Source organism: Sarcophilus harrisii, chromosome 2, assembly GCF_902635505.1.
Source record: "Sarcophilus harrisii chromosome 2, mSarHar1.11, whole genome shotgun sequence".
Lineage (NCBI taxonomy): Eukaryota > Metazoa > Chordata > Mammalia > Dasyuromorphia > Dasyuridae > Sarcophilus > Sarcophilus harrisii.
In genome coordinates, this window is record NC_045427.1 from 311,183,078 (window position 1) to 311,205,991 (window position 22,914).

Below are 22,914 nucleotides of genomic sequence, written 5' to 3' on the forward strand. Positions count from 1 at the left end.
GACAGAATCCCTAGTCCAGAAAACACAAATGTATCCAATTTAAATTTGCCACCCCCACCCCCTACACATACACGCGCGCGCGCACACACACACACACATACATACACACACACACACACACCTTTAAAACATACAGCAGCGAGGCACCAAAAACTAGTCTGGCCCACCAGAGTTCTTCTAGCAGGAGGGGATATAGCCAAGTAGCCTGACCTGAATTTCGCCTTGGGCTCTTCTCAAGAGTGAGCCAGAAGGGAGGGGCTTCGCGGGGCGGGGGGGGGGGGGGGGGAGACTGAGAGGAGGGGAAAAAGACAGGGAATGCAGAAAGAGGCTTCCCCCCTGTCATTGAAGTAGCCTCCTGCAATTTTGAAATTGAGGTCTATGCCAAGCACATCTGTGGGGTTTAAATATAACAGGGAACCCTTACTCTGTCAGGGACCGCCCTGGTCCTTCCTTGGGAGAAACTGTAACTCTTCTCTTTTTCCTCTCCTCTCTTTCTAGCTTAACAGAATCCAGCCTTTCATCTTCTTAACCAAAATCAAATAACAACTTGGGAGGGAGTTGTGGTGAGGAATGGTACATATATATTTTTTAATGTTGAAAGCCAAAAATAAAAGAAGGCTGCCTCCTAACTTGCCCTTGGTTTGGAGTCTGAAGACCAAAGGGAGATGGTCCTTGGCGCCTGGCTGGGGTTTGGGGCTTGGCTCTGGGCATAAACTGTACACATGTAGTCTTGGATTCGATGCCTATAATTTCTTCTATATTTGTCGATCTTAACCTTAATGGTTGAGAGGTAGGTGTATTATCTACTTTATGGTTCTATCAAATTATTGCATTCCCACAGTATATTGTATTCCAGATGCAGGGATCCCAAATAATGAGTTTACATATAGATTTAGAGTTGTAAGGGTTTAGAGGTCATTTAGTCCAACTAACTCATTTTGGAAATAAGAAAACTGACACCTGGGAAGGTTGTGACCTGACCAAATTCATATAGGTTATGAAAGTAGTTCTAACTCTGGTCCTGTGAATACAGTCCCCCTAATTTCTACCTCCTCAGCCTGGCTAGGATCTGAACAGAATGAAATCTGTCAAGACTCCATTCTCCTGAAGCCAGGTTACAGTAAGGGAAAAATTGACTATGACATATTCTGGTTCCCAGAGGGAATGGATAGGTAAAGTTGGTTTCATAATATTAGGTAACCACTGTGATTTACCCCAAACCTTAAGCTAGATAATATGAATTCTTTCCCTAATCTCACTTTATAGTTCCCATTCTTTTATTCAGCATTACATTGAAAAATGGACTGGGAATCTGAAGAGCTGAGTTCAGATTTCACTTCTGCCACTACTTGGCTAATTGGTCTTCTTTGCTCTCTTGTACTCAACCGTTTCCAATCTTACTCCTTGCCCCACCTTCTTGAGGGCAGAAGGTTGGAGGGGAGAGGGGATTGTCCTAGTATCCTTAGTCACAGGTTATTTAATGTCACAGTGCCCCCAAGCAATTCTTTAGGACTATCAGGGACCTCCACTCATCCTTCACACTTCACAACTTCCACAAAAGGTATATTGGAATTATGGAGGAATAGGAAGATTAGCCAAAGGAGTATGTTCTCATTCCCAGAAATTATTAGTTTGACAGCAATGCTCCAGAACCCAATTAATTTCTATTGGGAGTAAGGGTCATGCCATTTAATCATAGCAACTGTACCTAGTCCCCAATCCTAAAACCCTATCAGCTGTTTTCTAGTGGGGAAAGGGATGGGTTTTAGTTTGTAACTAAAAACAGCTCTGAAAAAAAAACTTGGGGGCAGATGGCAGCTCATTGTTTCCCAATAGCCTTGGAGGATTAGACTAAATGACACCAAAGTTCCCTTCCAGCTCTGAGAGACTATGATTTTATGAAATCAGAGACAGAATTTCTCCTTTGAAACTATTTTTCAGGACCTTCTACTTCTAGAAGCAAAAATTGTCAGTGGGTAAGAAGTGATTCCTCTCTACTTCCAGGGACAATGATGATTTATAGCATGAGCATATAGCTGGGCAGAAGACATGGGTACATATGCATTGGAGGGTCTGATACTGGACCTCAAGTCCCAGGATGTCTTCTACTTCTTAATTCCTTCCCTGAACAGAGCTCAGCAATTTGTAATCTTGAGAAATGGACATTTAACAACTTTGATGGTAACATTTTGAGTCAAAGAATTTCTGAATTCCTGATTTGAACATCAGCCAACAAAAATCAGCAGTGATTTCTGCAACAGCACACTTTTCAGAGGAGATCACCAACAACAGGATTATCCCATGGATGGAGGATTAAAGAAAGCCATGGCTGTCCAGAAGGTTTGGATTTGGGAGTTCCTTAGACAGTGCTGATCTAAGGTGAATGTAAAATATCTATTCAGCAGTTCTAAAAATAACCTTTACCTTATTGAGACCCAAGATGGGGAGGTGGTCTAGTATACTGAACATTATGGACTGTTTGTGGACCATTTTTATGTTTTCTGTTTTTCTCTGTATGCTTTCGAGTCTTTTGTGTCTTAAGAACTTTCCGTAGAGAGAGAACAGGAAGGAAGGGAGAGAAGAAGAGAAGGAGGGAGGGAGGAAGGGAGGAAAAAAGGAAAGGAGGGAGGGAGGTTGAGTAGGTTGTTAAATATTGTAGAACAGCAAAATATCATGGAGAGAGACTAAGTGAGGAAGACTGGGTTTCAGTCCAAATTCTACCAACAACTAGGGTGACCTTGGATAAGTCAATTTGTTCTTTGAGCCTCAATTACCTCATTCATAAAATAATACTTGTATTACATTAAAGTCCTTTTTAGTTCATAGATGTTAGTACAAAGAAATGGAAGAAAATAATGGCATAGAATTGAACATTGGAAAACTTGGATTCTTATTTAGTGGGTAACAAGTTAAAATAATCTTATGTGTCTGACATGATCAGCAAGATTGTGGTTGCTTAAATGTTTCAGCTACCAATAAGATCTCAGTATACCTTAATAATTCTATTAACAAAAAGGTCTTTCAAATATACATATCACATCTCATATTTCCTTCTGTGTGCTCTATGCTACTCACTCTCTGTCCACTCCTACTGCTGAAACATGACTTATTTTCTTCTACCTGTAACTTTACTAAAGTCTGAGTGAAATTTAACTCTTCTATGAGGCTTCCCCTTCCTTGAAACCCACCCTGCCCAAATTGGTAATGACTTTCCCCTTCATAACTCAAAACATTTTTGTTTCACAACTGTCCAATGCATTTCTCATGTTCCTATATTGATATCTTATTACCCTATTAGATTACAAGTTTCATGAGAGCAGGAATCATGTATTAGCTAAATTTTGCCTCACTCCTAGCACAGTGTTCTGCACACAACAAAGCAATTAATGAATATTTGATGATTTTTGAAAATCAAAAACTCATAAAACGTAGGTCTCATAGGGATAAATTATAAGATATCAGATAAGATACATTATTATAACCAAATAAATATTATTAACTATACCAAGGAGTCTGGGGAATAAGTCCTGATGGCATACTTACTGGGACTTCAGGTCCTATAAAGAGCTAGGAAAGAAGGAAAATAGGCAGACCTTATCCCCTTGTAGGTCACAGCCTGATGATTTAAGGAGTAAATTTAAAAGACTCCCTTACCATCTAGTGTCTAGTAGTATTAGAGAAGAATACTGCCTAATTTTGAACCTCCTCTGCTATCACCTGACTCCCCTTCAGTTGTTAGCTTATTCACACTTAAGGGTTGACTAGCTAATTAATACTGATTAAATAATTATATAGCTAACAGGTGGATAATTAGGTGAATAGGCAGGTGTATGAATCTGTCAGTCATATCACATATGTGACTGACAGACTCTACAGAGATAGTTGTACTGATTCAAATGCATTCTCTTGATTCACCAGCAAGGATGTATTGCTTCTATCTAATAGCACTCTAAGGAGCATCAACTCACATAACTTCACCTAACTGATTTCTCAGATGGTGGCCAATCTAGAAAATTTGCTTATGGGTATCTAGCTCCTTCTTTAGTGACCACCTACATTTTGATTCTAACAAAACAAAATAATCCAGAAAAAAAGATTTTCTCATATATTTTGTCTTTCAAAACATGGCAGCTAATCAGTGACATCCATCTCTGCCTCAAAGAACACTTCCACCTAGATGTTGAAATGACCTCCATGAAATGATGACCTGCCATGTCCACAAAGATGATTCTGTTTTCTCCATTCATTGGTTGCTAGCTCTGAATAAAACTCTGAAATAGGAGATGTTTATGAGACAGCAGCAAAAAGACTTACAAGGACAGTGGCATAGATGAAACTCAAAGCAGCACAAAATCATGATCTACGTTTCCACAATCCCAGGATGGGTGGGGTAATAACCCCAGTGTAGTAATTGCTCTATTGACAAATGCTACTGAGATATAAACTATTAAGGGGTTATCAAAAAGTATCTGGACCTACCCTGTTTGGTGACTAGGTAGAGCTAGATAGTGGCAACTTCAAGAAATCTATGGACCCAAGATAAGTATGAGCTCTCACCACAGAGATGGGACTAAACCAGGGAGTCATTATACTTGGTATCAAATCTGTTTTTCCCTTTTCTGCTTAGACAGTTGTATTTGCTTTTGTTCTTTGTTACTTTCTATTTAAATCTCATTTCCCTACTATAAAACTCTTTTGGAAATATAAAAATGCTATACATATGCCACCTACGTATTTGGTTTCTAATTTGCAAACAAGGAAGATGAGGGATAGGGCATTTCTTATTCTAAAAAAACAAAAACTTTGAAACACTTGGTAAGCAGGAACTATTAGAACAGAATAGAAGAATATTACTAGCTTGTTATTAAGCCTTTCATATGAATTTGGGATTTAGTTATTCCTGGAAGTAGATCATGTACCAGTGAGAACAGCAGATTGGGGATTGGGAAGGAATAACAGGTAAATTCACTTTCATTTTTAAATACTGTCTGCCATTTTTGGAGAACTGAGTTCAAAAACCACTGAAAAAGGAGGGATGAAATAAAATTAAACCCCATACATTTAAAGAATCATTTTCTCTCTCCAAAGGTGCATTTGTTCTACTTGACTATGCATATTTCTTAGAAGGTTTTTTCCCTCAGTGGAAAACTACAAATGTGGGGAGGAGAGAAAATAAGTTCTTGTTAATTGCAGAAATGAAAAATAAAGCATTAAAGGAGCAATGCTTTCACTATATGAATATTCAAAAGCAAAAATATCCAAAAAAGTAGAAGAAAAAAAAGGAGAGTTAGCATTATTACTCTCCAAATAAGGTCACAGAGAGAATATGAGTAATTCTTTACTTTCTAATCTCTACAACATTGGTATTAAAATGATCTCAATACATATTGAGGGTACCTTTGATGAAAATATGAAAAGGCAAAAGTCAGGTCAGATACCAGAGTAGTGGAAGAGCAGGAAGAAGTATAGTAAGTTCTCTCCACTGCCCCCCCCCCTAAGACTTCTCCAAAGAGAATTAGAAAATTCAATCCTAATCAGAAAATTCAAGAAAAAAAATCATAGTCAGTCATTGTTCCAGGCCTGGTTGCCACAGGCAGAAAGATCTATGGATATTGGGGATGGGATCTAACTAAAAATATTCTTAGAACACTCCAGTGCAGGAAGGAGCCGGCCATAAGGACAAGACAAAAATCTCATTCCATATTATAGAGGAGGAATATAGGACACTGATACAATGAGGTAATTGGCCTTTCCAGAATGTTATACAGGGCTAGGAATAAAAATCAGAAATAGTTCTTCAGTAAAGTAAATGTAATAGTGCTATTGCCAATTCTTACAAAGATGACTCTGAAGTCTGGTTCAGTCCAACATTTTTAGGCTTCTTCTGATCCATTGTCTAAAAGATCCTAGGTCAAAAGACCTAAGTTGTAGTCCTTGGTAAGGACTTACCAAGTGGTAGCACTTACTGTTTGTATGACCCTTAAAAAGACAGTCTATTTCCCTGATATTCGGGGGGGGGGGGGTTCATGAGGGAGTTGAATTAGATAATAAGCTTTTGACCTGGAGTCTGTGAATTAAAAATATATAAATTTTGACAACTGTATTTCAGTGTAATTGGTTCTCTTTGTAATCTTTTATATTTTATTTTACACATTTAGAAACATAATTCTGAAAAGGATTCCATAAATTTCACTACACTGCTTAAAGGGTTTATCACATACACAAAAAGATGGGAATTAGTTGTTCTCCAAGAATCTTTGAATTCCAAGGATCCTAGAATTCTTTCTAAGATTCTAGAAGACCAGAAAAATTAGTGTCATCATGGAATTAATGCAGACTCAAAATAAAAACTTTAATCAATAAATCAACAAGTATATATTGGAAACCCTATATTATAATCTAACAAGTTTACAGAATAATTCAATTCAATAAACGTATGTTAAGTATCTACTGTATGCAAGACATTGTGTTAGAAGCTGGGAATAAAAAAAAGGGATAAAACATCATCCCTGTCCTCAAAAAGTCCCCAAGCTAATAGAGTAAATGAGATATAGACAGCAGTATGACACAATGTACAGTATAATAAGGGTACATCACATCAGCATTTATTACAAGTGAATTGTGTGTAGGGGACTGTACTAAGTACTGGAGAAAAAAAGGAACAATATGATGAGATAGAAAGAGCATTGGATTTAGAGTCAATGGATTAGAATCATGACTCTGCTATCTGCTACTTATATGAATTTGAGCAAATTACTTAACTTCTCTGAGTGTCAGTATGTCACACAGAAAATTAGGAATGATTTCTTATTAGGATGATCTCTAATGTCTCTTCCAACTCTCAATACTATGATTGTGTCATGGTGTCATCCATAGAAACAGGAAAAAATAAAAGAAAGAATTCATGGGCAGATGAATTTAGAATAAAAAGACATGGTACTATACCCAAGGATCTTGTAGTCTACTTAAGAAAAATCTAATACATAACAAACTTTTAGAGAATATTAAAATGCTAATCTGTGTGTTGAAATGCCTTAGGATTTCAGAAAAGGGAAAGGGGTCATTCAGAGAATATGAAGGACTTAAATTTGGCTTGGATTTATAGGTATGATTTGGCTAGAAATTAGCAAGGTATGAGGAAAAGCACAGAGATTGTAACAAACATGGAAGGGAAGTAGAGGTGGTAGGGAAGGTCAGAGGAACTGTTGACAGTGAGGAGACCGATTCCACTAGAAGAAATGAGAGGTAGCTACTGAGAAGTAGAAGGAAACTAAACTATATATCTAAGTTGTGCCAAATCATAGAAGGTCTCAAAGGTAAGAAGAGAATAAAGCAGATCAAAGGTTCTCAAAGTGGGGGACTCTTGGGAGTTTCTGAAACCCTTTTTGGGGATCAACCAATACAAAATTAGTTTTAATTATAATATGGTAAATATCTATAAGTATAACCCACATAGACTCTTTGGACAGATCCTCAGTAATTTTTAATAATATAAAGATATCAAAAACAAAAGTTTGAAAATCATTGCAATAGACAATAAATAATCTTTTTATATTCATTAAGAAAGTGATACGACAAAGCAGCTTTCTAGAAAGCTCTAGTAATGAAAAGAATGTGATCTAATAAGGCTGGTGAGAAATTTTGTTATAAGAAGTTGAAATAATATGAAGAATAAGGATGAATTTCTCAATTCAGAAAATGAAGATTGTCTACCCTAAAATAAATAATAAGTTAAAAGAAATGAGAGAAAAAAGAAAGAGAATAGGATTGCAGAAGTAGGGTGGCTGAGCACAGGTGCAGCACAGGGCAGGGCAGGGCAGGGCAGGGAGACCGAGAGCAAAAAGACTTTCACAGTCTGGGAATCTAGTGGGAGATTCATAGCCAAAATAACAGCAGTATTTGCTGCTCTGTCCTGGTTCAGAAGCCAGTGGATCAACAGATTATCTGTGAGACCTTCAACACAACTACAGAAGGCAAATAATGAGTCCCTGAATCCTAGCATAATGTGGGCCTTGGCCATACCCACCCAGCACAGGAAGGAAGCCGGCAGCACTGGCCCCAGTGCAGTGTGAAGCCCCTGTGCCCCCTGTAAAGGAACCTTGGGACAATCTCCCCTTTGCCCTAAGAGAAAACCTCAACCTTTAAAAATGAGCAAAAAAGCAAAAAGAGCTCTGATCATAGATAGCTATTATGGAAAGAGAGAAAAACAGACCTCAAACCCTGAGGACACTAAAGACAAAGCATCTCCAGATAAAGGCTCAAAAAGTGATATAAATTGGTCTCCATTTCACAAGGTTCTCTTGGAAGAATTCAAAAAGAATCTTAAAAGAGAGAAGAAAAATGGGGAAAGGAAATGAGAACCCTGAAAAAGGAAACAAAGAAATTGTCTGAACAAAATCACTCCTTAAAGAATAGTTTTGGGAAAATGGAAAAAGAAAGCAACTCCTTGAAAAACAGAATTTCTGAAATGGAAAAAAAAATCCAATGAACAAAACAACTCATTTAAAAGTTCAATTGACCAAATACAAAAGGAGATAAAAAAGCTAACTGAAGAAAATAATTCACTAAAAATTAGAATTGAACAAATGGAAGTGAATGATTCAATGAGACATCAAGAATTAATCAAACAAAACCAAAAAAAAAAAGAAAAGAAAAGAAAATGTAAAATACCTCATCAGAAAAATAACTGATCTAGAAAATAAATCCAGGAGAAACAACCTAAAAATTATTGGACTACCTGAAAACCATGACAACATGTTTCAAGAAATCATCAAAGAAAACTGCCCTGATGTCCTAGAACCAGAGGGTAAAATAGCCATTGAAAGAATCCACCAATTACCTCCTGAAAGAGATTTAAAAACAAAAACTCCAAGGAATATTGTAGCTAAATTCCTGAATTATTAGATTGAAGAGAAAATACTACAAGCAGCCAGAAAGAAACAATTCAAATATCAAAAAGCCACAATCAGGATTACCCATGACCTAGCAACTTCCACTTTAAAGGATCAAAAGGTCTGAAATATGATATTCCAGAGGACAGAGGAACTTGAGCTGTACCCAAGAATCAAGTATCCAGCAAAATTAAGCATTATCTTTCAGGGAAAAGATGGACATTCAATGAAATAGGGGATTTTAATGTATTTTTGATGAAAAGACCAGAGCTGAATAGAAAATTTGATCTTCAAATACAGAACTCAAGAGAAGCATAAAAAGATAAAAATGGAAGAAAATAACTATGTTTTTAAAGGTTAAAATGTTTACATCCCTATATGGGAGGATGTCATGTTTAACACTTGAGAACTGTGTATTTGTTGGGGGTATACTTAGAGAGTATAGGTATAATTTGACTTTACTGTGATTATATAAGAAAGAGTTACAGGTGGAAAAAGGATTGTACTGGAAGAAGAGGAAAGGGTAAGTAAAATGAAGTAAATTATATGATGTGAAGATACAAAAAAGATCTATTGCAGTTGAGGGAAAGAAAGGAGGGGGAATGAGCATTGTGTGAACCTTAATCTCATCATATTTGGCTTAAAGAGAGAATATCAGACTTATTTAGTTTAATGTAGAAACTTGTCTCATCCTACAGAAGGAGAAAGGGGTAAGAAAAGGGGGAGGTAATAGAAGGGAGAACAGAAGTAAAAGGGAATAAGAAAGGGAGGAAGGGTTTTAAAGGGGGAGAGCAGATTGAAGGAAGTAGTGATTAGAAGAAGTAGGGCAACTGGAGAATCTTTTCCTAAAAACCCACTCTGTCATCTTGAAATATGTCTTGCCTCTGTACTTCAATGACTCTTAAGGAGAGAATGACACTAACAACTTTGCACAATTCTGCCTCCCAAGTCCAATTCACTTGCAAATCAAGACATCATCCTTATGATGTCATTGATCCTCTTTGAGAATGAAGGACAGATAATAACTCTGATGCTTTACTATGTCAAGGTTCTTGAAAATAGTATAAATTCTGAAAGATCTTACCAAGCTATAAAGTGTTGAGTATTAGAATGGTGACCAACAGTATACCTATTGTCTTAAGACTAGCTTGACTAAATTCAGAAGACCTTATTACTAGTTTAGCACCATAACTTTCAAAAATAATCTTTATCAGAGAGAGAGAATCTTAATTTGACAAAATCACAATCAAAAAACATCTTCCACCTTATTAAATCTATATATGTCTGTAAACATATTTATATAGGTATTATGAAATGTTTTGTCACATATGCATGTATCCATATGTAAACATTATAAGATACAAAGATTGTATAACAAATTAAACTTAGGTTATTGACAAGTAAAAATATATATTTAAATGTAAATTATGTATAAATAATTATATATAAATTATATGTTGTGGTTATTAAATACTAAGTATAAGCTATATGATTTCCATATTTCTATATAAATATAATCTAATTGTATGTAACAGTTCACAATTCCTTATACAATCCTCTTTCTAGTTCTTTGTATCTTGAAATGTTGTTTGTTGATGATTGTTAAATTCACAATAAAAAATAATTTTTTAAGTAAAAGAAAGATGTCATACTTTTGAAATGTCAAAATATACAAACAAAAACAATGTTCCAGAAAACACTCATCTTGCATATGGCTCTTGAATGGAATTTTATCTGGAATTCTAATGTTTACTCCAAATCTTTATAGAGAAAGGAAAAAAGAAAAAAGTTGTTGTTGTTGTTTTTTTGTCATTGTTGTTTAAGTTTGTATAGAGACAGGAGGACAATAGGGCATTTATAGATATGGAAAACACAAAGTTGATTTTTTTTTAACTCTAAACTTATAGGATCATAGAATTATAGCTTCGGAGTTGAAAGAAGTTATAAAGTCCAAGCCCATCATTTTTCAGGTGAGAAAACTCTGAGAGGCCAAGTGACTTACTCAGACTTACATTTTACAATGCATAGGTTTATACATTATAGAGTCAGAAGAAAACTCAGAGGTTATCTAGTCTAAAATCTTAATTTTGTAGATGAGAAAAGTGAAACCCAGAATAATGATGTGACTCATCCATGTAATGCTATATAATAAAAGACAGAGTCCAGATACAAGTTTAAGTCTTTTCTTCCCAGATCAATACTCTCTCCACTACCCTACTTTTTATTGATGTAATTGTTAACTAGGAGTTTCCCATTACATTAAATCCATTGTCATTTCTATGTATGCGTCTTAGTTCTGCAAAGTGGAATTAGCAGTATATATATATTTTTTTTTCTTTTTGTTTTGAGGTTGGTTTTTTTGGTTTTGTTTTTTGTTTTTTTTAAGAAGCAATCAGAGTTAAGCGACTTGTCCAGACTCACCCAGCTAGTGAGTCAGAGGCTAAATTTGAACTTCAGTCTTCCTGACTCCAGAGCTGGTGCTCTATCCACTGCACCACCTAGCTCCCCCCAGTATACATTTCATCCTCTTCCACATAGTAATCCAAAAAGAACTAAAATTTTGAGTTAGAGACAATGTATTTCCTCTCTGGTTCTCTTCTTTTCTACTGGTAAGTAAGGATACTCTATATCCATATCTATATATCTATATCTAGAGATCTAGATATCTACTAATAAGTAAGGATGTCCTATATCCATAGGTATCACTTAAGTTGTTTGGCACTCAGTTTCACTATAAGTAAAATTAGATAAGTAAACAAAATTCCCTTCCAATTCTAAACCCTATGAACTTTGAAATAATCTAATATTGTTAATGGTAAAGTTTGAACTCTACCCTTTATTCCTCTACTTTTGGTTTCTATGCTATTATTTAATATTACCCACGTCAGTATAAGCAATGAAAGGAGGCAGACCAATTGGATGTCATGAAATAAAAATAGTATTCCATTAATTTAAGGTTATGATCACTGGGACAGAGACTGTAATGAAATTTAATTAGGTTTTGTAACAAGATTGTAGGGGGAATTTGAATCTTCTTAAGGGGGAAAAATATCTTTGAATCACCTTTATAGATTTTTGGAAGTCTCTGTTTAAATACAAATATTTCAATAATTTCACATCTTTTTCATCTATCCATTAAATTTAGTCACATATTAACTTCAAGAAAATACTAATATAAAGTAATGTCACTCGTGAGACTTTTACTCTCCTCTCTTTACTTATAATAGTTGTGGACAAATGGATAAAAAACACTGCATTTGCCAGAATGCCTGGTCTCAGATGGGTGATTACTCATTGGAAGAACAATTGTTTCATTCCCCACTAAGTATTCATTCCAGTTCCAGGTTGATTGTATCAGAGGGGTTAAGAGAGAAAAAATGGAAAAAGAAAAAAAATGGAATTTCCAGATGCATTTCATAGAACAAGAAAGGCTTGTAATAATGATGATGGTGATGATATTCAGAAGCAAAAGCAACATTCATTTATTAAATAAACATTTATTAAGTTCCTACTATATGCTAGACACTGTGCTAAGTGCTGAGGATACAAAAGGAACCAAAAGACAGTCCCTGCCCTCAAGAAGCTTACAATCTAATGAAATTAGCAAGCAAACAGATATATACAAAGCAAACTATATGCAAGATGAATAAATAAGACAGGGAAGGCACTAGAATTAAAAGGAATTAGGGAAAGCTTCTTTTAAAAAGTAGGATTTTTAATTAGTACTTGAAGGAAGGCAAAGAGGTTAGTAGTTGGAGTGGAGGAGGAAGAAGATTCCAAAAATGGGAGACAGCCAGAAAAAATGCCCCGAACCAAGACATAAAGTGCCTTGTTCATGAAACAGCCAGGAGGTTAATGTCCCTGGATCAAAGAATACATGTTAAGAAGTAAGGTGTAAGGAAACTGGAAAGGTAGGAAGGGACATAAGTTATGAAGAGCTTTAAATGTCAGAGAATTTCTTATTTGTTCCTGAAGGAAAGAAAATACTGGAGTTTATTAAATAGAAACCTCAAAGGAGAACATGATCAAGAAATCAATTTAGCGACTGATTGGGGGACATATTGGAGGGGAGAAGGACTTGAGGCAGGCAGACCCATTAGCAGACTATTACGATGATCAAGACATGAGGAGTTGAGGGCCTGCTTTGGCAATGTGAGAGGAGGGAAATGAGACATGTGGGAGAGATATGACAAAGATAGAACTCATAAGATCTGGCCACATATCAAAAGAAGAGGTGAGAGAGATGGTACCTAAGTTTAGAATCTGAGTAACCAGGAGAATGGTGGTGCCCTCAATAGGAATAGAGAAGTTAACAAGGGAAACTGGGAAGGAAAAGATAATGAGTTCATTTTTGGACAAATTGAATTTAAGTTATCAAACACCCAAAACAGCATGCTTTTGTTCCATTATCACCAAGAATAAGAGAAAATACTAACATGATGTTCTCAATAACAAAGAATATAAATTGATACCCCCAAAATAACATGTCCTACGAAGCAGAGCCAAACACCAAAGAAAATAATTGGGTATTAAATAAAAAAGGATTTAAATACTAAATAGAAGAAAGTTAATTACATTGTGATAAAAAAGAATGATTAAGAAATGAGATATTTATTTTCATGTGGTTAAACCAAGAGAAGGTGAAAATGGAGGGGAGTGAAGTCTTTTTGTTTGTTGTTTGATTTTTTAAACCAGCTTATTTTCTGAAGGCCATCAACAGATGAGAATCTAAAGAGCAAAGGATATGATGAGAAAAACTGAAAAGATAGTAAGTGGAAGAAATTAACTAATATTTCAGGGAGAAATTTTATTCCTCCATTAGTAAATCAATTTTATGCATGGTGGGATAGTACAAACACCTGTCAGATAGGAAGAAGAGAAGGTAGGATAGGACTAGCTAAAAATGGGACAGGACTTGAAAGGATGAGAGGTTTTTCATTTTCCTCCATCTTCACAGTAGAGCATAGAGGGAATGGAATTGGTACAGCCAACAGAAAGGGAACAATCTGGCAACATTTAAAAATGACTTCACAGAGGTAAAGGGAAGTGAGATAAGTATCTTGCTGTTGGGAGTTTGGGCACTTCAGAAGATCAGCTTCTAAAAGACAGAATTGTGTGTCTCTACTAACCAGAAGAGAGGAAATATCTGGGACTCTGGAGAGGCACAATGCAGAGAGGGTTACACAGAATCATAAATTTAAGGAAATACAGTATGACATCAAAAGGGTTAAGCTATGAGGAAAAGGGCACAGGATAAAATCAAGTTTTCTAGACAAGAATCACAGAACACTCCCCAGTGCACTCTGTTCCCTCTATTCAGAATTCTGACATGCTTGGAAATAAATTCTATATATCCCAAAGGGGAAAAGAAACCCCCCCAAAAAAAAGTGTGGGGAGGGAGTAGAAATAAAAAAAACACTTTTTTGGAAAGGAGCATTACAATTCAATGTTGAAGAAATAAACAAATGAATTGGGGAAGGGAAAGTGGAAAGACAAACATTTCTATTATTTATTTATTTAATATTTATTTTTATTTGAACTGGAAAAGAGCACATATGTAGTACATGTGCATGTATATGTGTATCATTTATCTTGGAATAAGACACAGACTCAACAGTTCTAACCCTAAATGTGAATCAATAAGTTTCCCAATAAATAAAAAGGGAATTCATACAAGAATTAAAAAATAAATTAGCCGTTTGTGGTATATGAGAAATACCTTTAAAACATAGAGACACATGACAAAACAAAGAGAATGGAACAAAATATCATATGCTTCAGGCAGAAAAAAGCTAGAGTTGCAATTATGATCTCAGCTGCAATATACAGGTGCCTGTGAGGGTTACTTGTATGAGGTAAGAAAATCTACCTGTTGAATTACTTTGAAAAGGAAGGCTCTCCTTCCTAAGCCTTCAGCCTTGAAATAACGGCATCACCAGTCTCATCCAGCTGCTCTCCTCTTCCCTCCAAGCCTGACCTACTTTCTAATCACCACCCTCAGTTCCATTGCCGACAGAAGGATTTCTCTTTGAATGTTTGGAAGGAAACAAAGGAGAGGGCAGATTGACCACAGCAACACCCGCCCCCCCACACACAGACACATACTCATCACCATCAACACCACTAGCCAGCTATTTTTAGCATCCAAGCCCCAGATCCATGCTTGCCCCACTTTGGAAGGTTTCCAAAAATAGGAAATCAATAAGATTCCTTCTTTTATAGTTTCTGAGCCACCAGCCAGATCATCCTGATAAAATTCAGCACGTTCATGCTCTCTGTCCCTTTCAGTGTCTCTCTGCATGTGTCTCATTTACACACTTTCTTTTTTACAACTTCCTATTCACCACCAATAATGACATACACAGATCAGAAGCAGCAGTTATGTGATAAGCTATAGCTTATCTATATATCTATCTATAATGTCACTCTATAGATAGCAAATTCAAATTAGCTAAGCAAAAAATATTAATATAACTTTTTGTATTAATAAAAGGAGAATAACAGAGATAAGCTTTGGAATAGGAATTTAATATTCTAGCTAAGAATGAGAGAGAAAAGGGGGAAAATCTCTCTATCCTCCCTCCCAGATAATTCAAGCAGTGATGGGTCTCATCTCCATACTGAGCAGAGTACACAGTAATCATGGTAGTGACTACAAGCCCTTCCCCATATCTTAGCTCCTCATAACCTGAATTCAAATTGTTCTAAATGTAAGTGCTCATTTCAAAACCTTTTATAGCATCAATGAGTTTATTTTTCTACCTTCTGTACCCATGTGCATACTCTTCTTTGAGGAAAAAATGAAACATTGTTCCTTTAGGTCTATGGGGATATTAAATTCATATAGGCTGAGGACTGCATATTGACTTAGAATACCACAAATTAATATTATCTATGTTGTATTTTTGTTTATTTTGTTAAACATTTCTCAATGACATTTTAATCCAGTTCTAGCCATACTCAGGAGTTTTATAGGTCGAACTGGATGGTTCTAGTCCCTTTGCTGTTATAGACAAAATTTCCTACCATATACACTAAGCCAGTTTTTCCTAGGACCCTACCTCATGAAGATTGGGCTATTTTTTCCTTAAAGATAGAAACTGGCTACAAGACTTAAATGGCTCAGGAGATTAAAAGCTCAGTACCTCCTGAAGGCCCAAATTCAAACGCCAGCTCCCAAGGAGTCAAGTGCCTCTTCCTCAGGCTGTTGTCAGCTGGACCAACATGGTCATCATGGAGACAGGTAGCTCTACCCTCCAGAATCAATGCTGTATATTTGCTGATATCCTTTATATGCAATAACTTAGTAAACCTACTTTTGCTCACTACCATGGGGTATCACAGAGCCAGCCTAAGAAAAGCCTGGCCTATACTACCTAATTTGTCCATGTTGTTTCAGTCATGTCCAAATTCATGACCCCATGGACCAAACCATTTTTTCTTGGCAAGGATCCTGGGGGGTTTTCTTGGCAAGGATCCTGGAGTGATTTGCCATTTCTTTCTTCAATGAATTAAGGCAAACAGAGATTTGCCCAGGATCACACAACTAGTAAGTGTCTGAGGCCACATTTGAACTCAGGTCTTCTGAGTCCAGGTCCGGTATTCTTTACATTAAACCATCTAGCTAACTACAATTTGTCCATAGGTCATGCTGAATAAAATGATTCCACCCAACAGAACTTCATTTCCCAGGATACCTCATCAAAAAACTATCCAGGGGACAATTACAAATTGATAATGCCAAGGAAGACAAAACAAGGACTTGAAGGTCCTATAGACAATGAAAAAAAAAGAAAAGATTATTAAATATATTTAATATTGATATGATAACTAAGTTCTAAAAAGAAGAATTAAGTGATCAATAGAAAGATATGGCAAACAAGAGCCCAAAGTAGTGAAATTTAGTAACACAATCTATGATAAATCCAAAAACAATAGCTACTGCAGTAAGGACTCACTACTTGACAAAACTACTGGGAAAGTAGTCTAACTGAAATTAAGATTAGAACAACAACTCACACCCTACATTACAACAAATTCCAAATGGATACATAACCTACCTATAAAAAGTTATATAATAATCAAATTAAATAAGGCTTTTTTTCCCAAAATTATGGCTGAGGTGAGAGAGTGAATTCTCAACAAAACAAAGGATAAAGATGATTATAAAATGTAAAGTGGACAACTTTTCTTATATAAAATTAAAGTATTTTTGCACAAGCAAAATCAGGGCAGTTAGAATTAAAAGGAAAACAATAGGGAAAATAATATTTGAATAGATTTATCTGATAAAGATGTGCTATCTAGATAAATAAGAAGTTGACACAAATATATAAAAAAAATTATTCTCCAAGAGATAAGTGATCATATTAACAGGCAATTTTAAAAAACACGAAATTCAAGGAATGAAAAATGGTCCAAATCATGAACAATATAGAAATGCAAATTTTAAACAATTTCAAGGTTCTATTTACTTCACACCTATCAATTGGCAAAGGCAACATAAAAAATAATAATAGCAACAATTATTAAAGAACTATGGGAGAATAGATATACAAAGACACTGGGTTTTTGTTTCTTTTAAAAATATTTATTTTTAACTTTTTAAAAAATATTTTGGAGTTCCAGATTTTCTTTGTCTTTAGCGGAAAAGGCTCCACTTACTGAGAAGACAAGCAATCTGATACTAATTATACATGTGAAAACATATAATACGTATTTCCATATTAGCCATGTCATAAAAAAAGGCAACAAAAGTAAAGGATATGAGATATACTTCAATTTGCATTCAGAGTTCATCAGTTCTTTCTATAAAGGTAGATAGCATTTTTTGTCACAAGTCTTTTGGAATTGTCTTGGATCATTGTATTGATCAGAGTGGCTAAATCTTTCAACAGTTAGTCATCATTACAATATCGTTGTTACTATGTATATTGATACTCTGGTTTTGCTCATTTTACTTTGGGTCAGTTTATATAGATCTCCTTATGGTTTTTCTGAAACTATCCTGCCTGTCATTTTTTATAGTACAATAGCATTCCATCATGATTATATACCACAATTTGTTCAGCTATTTCCCAATTGATGAAGATCCCTTCAATTTCCAGTTCTTTGTCACCACTAAAAGAACTGATAGACAGATTTCAGAAAAATTTGGGAGAAACATATATGAACTGAAGCTAAGTAAATTAAGCAGATGCAAGAGAACATTGGACATAGTAATAGCAACAATGTGTGATGATCAACTATGATAGACTTAGCTCTTCTCAGAAATACAGTGATTCAAGTTAATTCCAGTAGATTTGTGATGAAAAATGCCATCCGCATCCAGAGAAAGAACTATAGTCTGAATGCAGATTTGAAGCATGCTATTTTCACTTTGTTTTGGTTTTTGTTTTTCTTTCTCATGGTTTCCCCCATTTGTTCTGATTCTTCTTTTACAAGAAAACTAATGTGAAAATGTTTCACATAATTGTACACATATAGTTTATATTGGATTGCTTGTACTTTTGGGGGGGGAAGGAGAGATAAAAATCTGGAAGTCAAAATCTTATAAAAATGAATGTTAAAAACTATCTTTACATGCAATTGGGAAAAAATTAAATATTATTAATTGTGGAGGGAAGAACTGCTATAAACATTTTTGTACATAGATCCTCTTTCTTTTTCTTTGATCTCTTTTGTCTACAAACCTGGTAATGGTACTGCTGGGTCAAAGTGTATGTGCAGTTTTATAGCTCAAGATTCACATTTTTCTCCAGAATGTTTGAACTGGTTCACAATTGCATCAATAGTACACTAAAGCACTGTTGATAGGGCTGTGAATTGATTGTAACACTGATGATTATTGTAATATCCTTCCCATCTCTGGACAGAGAAGTGATGAACTAGATTGCAGAATGAGGCATTCATTTTCAAATACAACCAATGTGGAACTTCATTTTGCTTTACTATTATTTATTTATTACTAAAAAGGGCTTTTATTTGGAGGAGGGGAGAACTGAAATTCAGTGAATGAGGAAGCAATCATAATAATGTTTCTTTTAACAGTATATTAATCAAACATGTTTAAAGTATAGAGAAACGAATAGAAGAAAGTTCAAAAGAGAATATAGACAAGAAAGGCAGTGTTAGTCCTATCATGTTAAATTTAGCTTAGTTCTTAGTTCTTCTTAAAGTAGAGCTTAAGCTCTATGTTAAAATGTTCAATGCAATTCATGTTTTCATATATAATCTTTTTCTGTTCTTTGTGGATGGAAATATCCATGTTTGTTATGTTTTAATTTCTTAAAAGAGTGTTTTAATGTGTCCCTAAAGAATAGGTCATGAAATATATAGTCCCTGATCTCAGCAAAGAGGACCACAGAGGCATAATATTATATATCTTAGATATAGTCACTGGTCAAAGGATGTTGGATATCTTGGATGTAGAAATAAGAAGGATATCAAAGGTCTAGTCTCTGAACAGAAGCAGGAAAACAAGTTTTATAATGATTATCATAATGTAAAAAAAAAACTGCTTCAAAAGACTTAAGACCTCTTATCAGTGCAATGACCAACCATAACTACAAAAGATTAAGGAAAAATTAGAGGAAGTACATTCAAAATAACCACAAAATTAGTAAAGATATATTGTGGTTAACTTTCCAAGACACTCACAAGACATATAATAATACAGTTACAAACACTTTTTACAGAAATAAAAGAAAATTTAAATCATTAGGTTGGTAAATCATTAGACTGTTTATGGACTGGCCTTTGCCAAAAATAATTTAAATGAGATCATTCTCTAACCAAATTCACACTTTAGCAAACAAAATACCTTTGGAATATTATATGACAAAACAACAAAATTCATTTGAAAGAACAAAAAAAAGTACAAATCAAGGAGGTATACCATGTTTTTGTTGTTCAGTCATTTCAGGCATATCTGATTCTTGTCAGATCTATTTGGAGTTTTCTTGGCAAAAATATTGGAGTAGTTTACCGTTTCCTTCTCTATTTCATTTTACAGATTAATAATCGAGACAAACAGGGTTGAATAACTTGCCCAATATCACACAGCTAATAGTATTTTAGGCATATAATTATCAGATTCACATATATTAATGTATAAAATAGTAATCATCAAAGCTATTTGGAACTGTTAAAAAATCAAATTTATGAAAAAGATTAGATAAGCAATTAAAAACAGTAAATCCCATGGACTTAAATTATTGGATAAAGAATTATCTTTTTTGCCAGAGCTTCTGGGAAACTCTAAAATAATTTGGTCTGTCAAGTTTAGATTAGAATTAGGTGTCAATTAGTGTCAATAATGAATCAAATGAAGCATTGTTGGAATTATCACTACATATTTCCATTGGAATGGAACCAAGTACCATATTTTACAAAATTATAACTTCAAATAGTGTAAATTTAAATACATAGAACCACTTTGCAAAATTCACTATTCACATTAACTAGGACCTAACTGAAACATCTTGTACTTTATATTACAATAAGCTTAAAGCATATACACAATCTGACTATAAAAAAAAACCCAATAAAACAAAATCAGAAAACTACTAAAGAATAAAAGAAGCATCTTTCAGAGGAAAGATGAGACCATAAATGAGAAGAGAAATTGACTATATAAAGCTAATTTAAAATATATAATAAATTCATTAAAATATTAATTCTTAATAAATAATGGCTATTAATAGTCTTCAAAATAATTACCATATGCAAAATAAATTTGATATCACTAAAAAAGAGAGAAGTGAAAATTAATACATGATTATATTTCATACCAAGATTTTTTTTTAATGGAACAATGAGTAGTTAAGAAGCTATAGGACACAGGTCATGAGCTCATCCAGGATTGAACTTGGGACTTCTCATACCAAAAGTGAGACCACTGAACTGGTCAGCTCCTATTGGTGGAGCCATAGACCAAGCCAACCACTTGGAATTTCAATTCAGATTTATTCAAGAAAAGTGATTTTCACCAAGCAATCTCAATAATTGGCATATATTCCAAGAAAATCAAAGATATCAATAAAGTCTAAAAATATATTCAACTATCTATAGCAAAGAAATAGAAAAAGTGAATGTCTATCAAAGGGAAACAGATGAAAAATTTAATAATGGAATATTATCATACAGGGAGATGTGATAAACACAAAGAATTAAAAGAAAGGTGGAAAGTTTTATAGAACCTGATCAGAACAAATTAAGCAAAAACAAACAAAATAACATCATATACAATATAAATTTAAAAGACATCTAAAAGGAAGTCAGATTTTGAACAAATGGGAAGACAATTACTAGGACAGAATATTTAATGAGATATAAATTGTGGTCACTGCATCAGATTACTTGCTTGATTTTTTTTATCAATCAATAAACATTTATCAATCAGCTACTTTGTACCAAACACTATGCTAACTTCTGCATTGTTTGTCTTTGTCAAAGGGGAGAAAGTAGGAATCATTTAAAAAAAAAAAAAAAAAAAAGGTGGTTGATGGGGCAGTTTGTTGTAGTGAATAGAACACCAGCCCTGAAGTCAGGAGGAGCTGAGTTCAAATTTGACCTCAGACACTTAATACTTCCTAGCTGTGTGACCCTGGGCAAGTAATTTAACCCCAATTGCCTCAGGAAAAAAAAAAAAGTGGTTGGTTTGTTTTTTCCTCCTATCACAGAAATGTATATTGAGAAAAATTTTAAATATCATTTAAATTTTTTAAATTAATTTCCCCCTCAGGATTAGCAACAGTTAGTGAAGACATAACCATATGGTTTATAATTAGAAAAGGCGATGTTAGTCTCTGGGAGGCCAGAAAGAATAAAGTACTAGTCCAGTCCTAAAAGAGCCAAACTAGAGGCAAAAGGAACCTCTGTAAGGTCATCTAGTTCCATCCTATCTTCTTGTAGTTGAGGGAAACTATGTCCCAGAGCAACTGAATGATCTGTCCAATGCTTTTGTTCATGCTTTTGCATGGTTAAATGCTTTCCTGAAACATACAATCACCCTTCCACATGTCACCTTCCAGAATTCCTCTTCTTAAATGACTCAGATTAGATGCCATTTCTTCCTTAAATCCTTCCTTGATTATCATCAGTCAGAAATGAACTTTATCCTGGAATATGCTGATAAATGTTTAACAACCAGTTTTTCTAAAAGAAAATATGTGTGTGTGTGTGTGTGTGTTCATGACAAACATTTAAATTTAATTCCATTATTAATATTTTCTCTATCACTTTCTTAATTCTACATAATTAATAAAATAATAAATTGGTCCCTAACTTGTAGTATTTGCTGATGTTCACGGTATAAATGTTCATGGTAAAAATTTAATAATCACCAGGCTCTGGCACACCCTTGCCTCTCTTCCATCTTAAATCTCTTCAAGCACTTTATTGTTTCCTTTCCTATGTATTTGTTGCATCTTAATGTTTTTCATTAATTATTACATTTAATAATTAATAGAATTAATTATTAAATTAATTTACAGAATAGATTCCCCAGTTGAATCTTTCCTAGGTTCAAGTTACTCTTCTAGTCCAAATCAACTTTAAATCACAGCTCACAGCCCCCATTCAAAGCATTTACCTTGACTAATCATCCAGAAAATATAAATAATCCAAATTAAAGTCATTTAATTAAATATCATAGTAAAAAAGTTAAAAAAAAAACACCCCCCAAAAAAACCTAGGTCACACTCTCACAAATACATGTACCAAACAATGGGAAAAGCAGTTGCATGTAGGGCATCCATGTAGCCAAGGTATAAGGATGAAAGAAGTATTGCACATTCCCAGTGCTTTGGAGGTTCCCTCATCTTCTGATGATGCTTTAGGGATCTTTGCTGCTCCTGCCTATGTCTGCTGGTTTCATTTGGCTACTAACTGCCAGGCACACAGTCTGTTCTAGCTATACAGATTCCACCAGGCATTTCTCTCTCCTGGTAGGTGGCTGATAGTCCATATTTTTTCTACTGGTCTTGTCACTGCAGACTGCTGGCAGGAAGGGGTTCACTGG